At 42.7% G+C, this 5,541-nt stretch overlaps 1 non-coding gene across 1 annotated transcript; it reads right to left on the bottom strand.

Moving 5' to 3' along the window:
• Positions 1 to 1,336: 1,336 nt before the first annotated feature.
• LOC119935394 lies at positions 1,337 to 1,474 on the bottom strand. The gene has a single exon (XR_005453279.1). It is a non-coding gene; the product is annotated as a small nucleolar RNA SNORA7 (small nucleolar RNA).
• Between the last annotated feature and the right edge of the window lie 4,067 nt (positions 1,475 to 5,541).

Here is a 5,541-nt window from a genome sequence, read left to right as displayed (position 1 = left end):
GGGGTGGGGGGGAGCACAGATTTACAGAATAGCCATAGGGTGAGGCATCTGCCCCAGAAAAATGGAAGACTTTGAGACAGTAAACTGAACAATCAATCAGTCATATTTATTGAACACGTCTAGAGGAACACAATACAAAACTGCTGAATGATCAACTAATTGGACTTTAACCAGAGACAGGGGACTGACAAAATGCAAACTGACTCTAGAGTAGGAGATGAAGTCACTTAGCCACAAAGGAGATACACTGTGTGTCTATTTACTGTTGTATTGTACTCTCCCAAGCGCTTAGTACAGAGCTCTGCACCCAGTAAGTGCTCAATAAATACAATTGAATGAATGAATGAATTTAACATGCAGGGACATTCTAGGAACAGGTTATCAGTAGTGGTCTGTTAACAATCTGCTTTGTTCCCAAGTACATTTTAGAGTCTTATTTAATAAGTTATTAGGAAATCTTAGCAACAATGATTTACAGACACATTAAGAAGAACAAATTACTAGGTCTATTGGAAAGAGGGTAGGACTGGGAACTTCTCCACCAGTTCTAATCTCATTGGCCAGCTGTGTGTCCTGGGGCAAATCACTTAACCTCTCTGTAAAATGAGCTTATGGTACCTGCTCTCCCTCTCCCTTAAATTATGAAGCATATGTGGGATAGCAAAGAAATCTGATCTGATTATCTTGTATTTCTTCAAAGGTTTAGCACAGAGCTTGTCAGATAGTAAGTGCTTAATAAATACTACAAAAGAAGAATTATAAAGGATTTTTTTAAAAAAAGAGAAACCTGATTAGTGAAAAGTGATTTCATTTCTAAGATGGAATGACAGGCCTTGAAGATAAAGGGAAATCAATCAATCAATGATATATATTGAGTGCTTACTGTGTGCAGAGCACTAAACTAAATGCTTGGGAGAGTACAACAGAGTTGTTAGACAAGATCCCTGCCCACAATCAATCAATCGTATTTATTGAGTGCTTACTGTGTGCACAGCACTGTACTAAGCGCTTGGGAAGTACAAGCTGGCAACATATAGAGACAGTCCCTACCCAACAGTGGGCTCACAGTCTATAAGAGCTTAAAGAGCTTAAAGCCCATTTGTTGTTGTTGTATTACGCTGTCAGGTCGTGTCCTGTCTGACCCATAGCCATGCCATGGACACATCTCTCTCAGACCGCCCCACCTCCATCTGCAATCATTCTGGTAGTGTATCCAGAGAGTTTTCTTGGTAAAAATAAGGAAGCATTTTACCATTACCTCCTTCCACGCAGTAAACCTGAGTCTCCACCCTTGACTCTCTCCCATGTCGCTGCTGCCCAGCATAGATGAGTTTTGACCTGTAGCAGATTGTCTTCCACTCGTTAGCCACTGCCAAAGCTAGGATTGTAATGGATAGGCCTCTGCTTGACTCTCCCTCCCATGGTTGAGACTGGTAGAGTACTGGGAACTCACCGGGTGCAACCCTGAGAGGTTTAAAGTCCATCGGTACTTTCCAGTATGACATTCTCATCAAGGAGCTAGGAAGATTTGGTATGGCTTTTGCTGATGGAAATATTAGCTGATGGGGAAATGCATGGCACAGTTTTGGTGACTGTCAGAGATTTGTCTTTAATTCCTTATCTTCTATCCTTTCCATCAGAGACTTGGCTGGAGGATGTTCATCGGGATGGTAGATGACATTACCAAGTGGAACTGCAAGCACTTCAGAAGACAATCTACCAGGGCCTACAAAAACGTATGAATAATCCTGATTCCCTTTTCTTTGTCATTATCAAGTGATGCCCACATAGCAGAGTTTGGTGAACGCTTTCAGCTATGCATTGGACTATGACAGGAACTCATTTTCTGGTTCATTAACATCCAAATGTGCCACCCTAGAGTAAACCTGGGAATTTCTGGAACTTTTCTAGAAGCCCTTCATGCTCGAGTTGCCAGATCTATTGTGAAAGGTTAATTTGCATGATCATCCCTTTATTCATTCAATCGTATTTATTGTGCGCTTACTGTGTGCAAAACACTGTCAATAGATACAGCTTAGAGATCAGAATATTATTCCCTAAACTTCTGAATCTGTCTGCTTCCATAGTGTGAGTCTGAAAGTGTGAGGTTGGCTCTCTTGGTTTAATCACTTTGGACATGTAGGCACTGGAGAGCAGTGAGTAATAGTAGTATTAGTAGTAGTAGTAGTTGTAGCAATAGTATTTATTACATGCTTACTGAGAGCAGAGCACTGTTCTGAGCACTGGGAGAGAAACACACATGGGTATTAGACTTGGGCCTTGTCCCTCACAATCTCACTACCTTAGATTTTAAGTGGAGAGAAAGGGTTGAAGACAGACACATCAAGAGTGATGAAACATTGAATAATAATGATGGTATTTGTTAAGTGCTTACTATGTGCCAAACACTATTCTAAGTGCTGGGGGGGATACTAGGTGATCAGGTTGTCCCACGTGGGGCTCACGGTCTTAATCCCCATTTTACAGATGAGGTAACTAAGGCACAGAGAAGTTAAGTGACTTGCCCAAAGTCACATAGCTGACAAGCGGCAGAGCTGGGATTAGAACCCATGACCTCTGACTCCCAAGCCCGTGCTCTTTCCACTGAGCCACGCGGCTTTTCGTCTCTCATCTCATCTCTATGTTGAAACACAACATAGATACACAAAATAGGCTCAAAGTCTTGGCGGGGATGAAAGCATGTGCTCAGAGTATGCTGGGAACAGGGACCCTTGGGGACAGGAGAGAAGGCAACAGTTACCACAGTGCTTTTTTCAGCGGCGAGGAAGGAATCTGAGAGCGAGCAGGGGCAGTTTTCATCCTCGGCCTCCGTTAGCTTTCTCTCCTGGAAGAAGATTGTGGGGCTGGGGCTTTGAAATCCTGTGTCATTTCTTCAGAACTTCATGTGTTAAGGAAAACTCTAAGCATCTATTCATGATCCCAATTTCCTTGTTCCCTTTGTCCCCTTACTTGAAAATCTCAGCTGCTGTGCCACTGGACGGGGACTTGATTATCCTTTGGAGGGAAAATGTGGAAGTAGGAGGGGTGAAAACAGACCCTCCACCAAGTTGTTTTTAGGCCTTCTGACAATTGCTGGTTCTCATATCCTGTTCTAACCCAGACACAGCAGGCTGACCTGCTCTAGTCAGCCCCCCTAATAAATTACAACCTCTTTCCCCAGTCTCCCCAGAAAGAAGCATGGCCTAGTGGAGAGAAGCAGTATGGTTTAGTGACAAGAGCATGGGCTTGAGAGTCAGAGGACGTGGATTCTAATCCCGGCTCTGCCACTTCTATGCTGTGATCTTGGGCAAGTCACTTAACTTCTCTGTACCTCACTTACCTCACCTGTAAAATGGGGATTAAGACTGTTATCCCCACGTAGGACAACCTGATTACCTTGTATCTACCCCAGTGCTTAGAACAGTGCTTGGCACATAGTAAGCTCTTAACAAATACATTACTGTTATTATTATGTCTTCAGGCACTTCTGCCCTTTAACTGATAGGTTGTGTTAAGGAAATCTTCTCAACCCAGTTCAGGGAAGGTCACCTAGTTACAAAGAGCTCTTGACTAACTTCTGGAGATGGTGTCAGCATCCTGGCTGTGGAAGGGAAAAGCTCCATGAGCTAAGTTTGCTGTTCTGTTGGTTTTGAATGGATCTTCCCATTTCAGCAGTTTTGTTTTGCCCAAAATTAGAACCAAATCCAGCATCTTACAAGACCTTTTCAAAGGGACAAGTAAATCTAAACTAGCCATTTTTTCTTTTTGCCATCTCGGATGTCTCCAATTCAGCCAATACCACCAAAGCCATGTTATTCCAGACATACTGTCTCCTCAGTGAGCTGCAGCTATGCACACAGGATCTAGAAAAGGCCTTTAAGCCATCCTTCACACTGAAAATGATAACTGCAGACACCAGTGTCTTGGTAGAAAGGAAAATCTGAAGTTTGAGATTTTGGTCAAATTAGGTAATCTAGATGGGCCAGCTGAGGAGGTGGAGTAGCATTCTAGATATGTCTTAAATAAACAACAAGCCTTCTCTGGCTGATCACAGAGTCTTCAGATTATGCCAAGACAACTGCTGGTTACCTGTCATGGTCTAATCAAGAGGTGGTTGGAGAAGTAAGAGTGAGGATAATAATAATAATTATTACTGATATTGCTGCATTTGTTAGCACTTACTATGTGTCAAGCACTGTTCTCATACTTGGGATAGATACAAGTTAATCAGATCAGACAGAGTTCCTGTCCTGCATGGGGCTCACAGTCTATGTAGGAGGGAGACCAGACATTGAATTTCCATTTAACAGATGAGGAAATTGAGTCACAGGAAGTTAAGCAACTTGTCCAAGGTCACACAGTAGGCAAGTGGAGGTCAGAATTAGAACCCAGATCCTCTGATTCCCAGGCCCGTGCTCTTTCCACTATACAGTGTTACTCCAGAGAAATGAGAAGCAGAAATCAGCTTCATCTGGGACCAGTGTGTCAAGATAACAAACTTTCTAGGCCATTGTGGAGACAAAAAGGAACAAGAAGCCATTACCATCATCTTCAACAATGGTATTTACCGAGTGTTTACTGTGTGCAGGGCATTGAACTAAGCATTTGGGAGAGTACAATGCAACAGAATTGGTAGACATGCTCCCTGTCCACAACGAGCGTACAGCCAATCAGAGACAAAAAGAGGAACTGGGCTCTGGTGAGGTATTATGATGCCTGGTAAGGTCTGGGGAGAAATTTAGTCACATCCTCTTTTAGTCATACCCTCGGGAGAGACTGAAGGTAGAGAGGGTGTCATAGTGAGCTCACGTTAGATGAGCTATGTTTATGATTTTAGAGTCTTGGGATGAAACAGGTAGTACGTTATTGGGGCATTCCTGTTTACTCGACTATGAAGACCATGCCTACCAACTCTACTGAATTGTACTCTTCCAAACATTTAATACAGTGCCCTGTACATAGTAACCACTAAGTGCATTTAGCTCACTGGAATCACCTGAAAATGAATATAAAGTAGGGCCATTCCTCTATTACACTGGTGTGTTATGTTCTTGGGTTGAGCAGTGCAGTGATGAATATTTAAAGCACTATATTTATTAATCAATCAGTAGGATTTATTGAGCACCTACTATGTGACGATCACTGTACTAAGAAGCAGCATGATGTAGTGGATAGGGCCTGGGAATCCTGACTCTGCTGCTTGTCTGCTGTGTGACCTTGGGCAAGTCACTTCACTTTTAAGCACTTAGTACAGTGCTCTGCACACAGTAAGCGCTCAATAAGTACGATTGATTGATTCACTTTTCTGGGCTTCAGTTCCCTCATTTGTAAAATGGGAATTTGAGACCTTGAGCCCCATGTGGGACAGGGACTGTGTCCAACCCGATTTGCTTATATTCACCCCAACCCTTAGTACAGGGCTTTGCACATAGTAAGTGCTTAACAAATGCCATTATTATTATGATTATTATTATTGAGTACTATAGTATTAGTAGATATGATCCCTGCCCTCCAGGAGTTTACAATACTTGGCTTTTCATC

Source organism: Tachyglossus aculeatus, chromosome 11 (genome assembly GCF_015852505.1).
Source record: "Tachyglossus aculeatus isolate mTacAcu1 chromosome 11, mTacAcu1.pri, whole genome shotgun sequence".
Classification (NCBI taxonomy): domain Eukaryota; kingdom Metazoa; phylum Chordata; class Mammalia; order Monotremata; family Tachyglossidae; genus Tachyglossus; species Tachyglossus aculeatus.
The sequence above is the reverse complement of the archived record's forward strand: the minus strand, read 5'-3'. Positions and strand labels throughout refer to the sequence as shown.